Genomic DNA, 864 nt, shown 5'->3' with positions numbered 1-864 from the left:
CCTCTAGTTCCTCATTGGACATTGCTCCCTTCTTGCCTGCCTATAGCATTCACTTCTGATATCATAGGGCATTCTTCTCCGGTGTGGCTATCACTTGAGCACATTTCACATCGATTTATTTGGTTGGGTGCTCTTCCGCTATTCTGACCTTGCCATAGTGAGATTATTTTTTCATTCATCTTTTCCATGGCTTTTCCCATCATTACACCTATCTGTTTTTCAATTCTATCCATAGTAATCTGGGGTTCAACCCCTCTAACATCCAACAGTCCACCTTTCCGAGGGGTAACCCTAACATGATCGGAGGCATCTTGGTGATAGGCTAAATTATCGGACATTTTTTGTAGTAGTGCCATAGCTTCATCTTCATACATGTCAGCTATTGCTCTTCCACTCGAGATATCAACTCTGCCTTTCTCCACATCATTTAAGCCTTCATAGAAAATTTGCACTAACTCCCATTTTTGAATGCCATGGTGGGGGCACTTCCTAATGAGCCCCATCAATCTCTCCCATGCTTCGCTAAATGTATCATTTCCCTGCTGAAAATTTCTAATTTCTCTTCTGAAAGAATTTGTCCTAGCCACTGTATAATATCTTTTTAAGAAGCTCTTCTCCATATCATTCCATGATTCAAAATTTGTTCCCAATGTTCTAAACCAATCCTTGGCTCTATCCTTAAGGGCATGAGGGAATAGTTTCATTCTCACAACTTCCTTTGAAATTCTGGGGTAAGTGCAACTATCACATGCTTCGTAAAATTTTTCTAAGAAGTCATAGGGCTCTTCATTTGCCTTCCCCAAAAAGGGCGGTAATAGCTGAAATTGGTGTGGATCGATTCTAAACATCACATCTTCTCCAATC

At 40.6% G+C, this 864-nt stretch overlaps 1 non-coding gene across 1 annotated transcript; it reads left to right on the top strand.

Moving 5' to 3' along the window:
• The first annotated feature begins 468 nt into the window (after positions 1–468).
• On the top strand, positions 469–574 carry LOC144706237 (small nucleolar RNA R71). The gene has a single exon (XR_013582207.1). It is a non-coding gene; the product is annotated as a small nucleolar RNA R71 (small nucleolar RNA).
• Positions 575–864: the final 290 nt, after the last annotated feature.

Source organism: Wolffia australiana, chromosome 7 (genome assembly GCF_029677425.1).
Source record: "Wolffia australiana isolate 7733 chromosome 7, ASM2967742v1".
In the NCBI taxonomy this organism is placed as follows: domain Eukaryota; kingdom Viridiplantae; phylum Streptophyta; class Magnoliopsida; order Alismatales; family Araceae; genus Wolffia; species Wolffia australiana.
The sequence above is the reverse complement of the archived record's forward strand: the minus strand, read 5'-3'. Positions and strand labels throughout refer to the sequence as shown.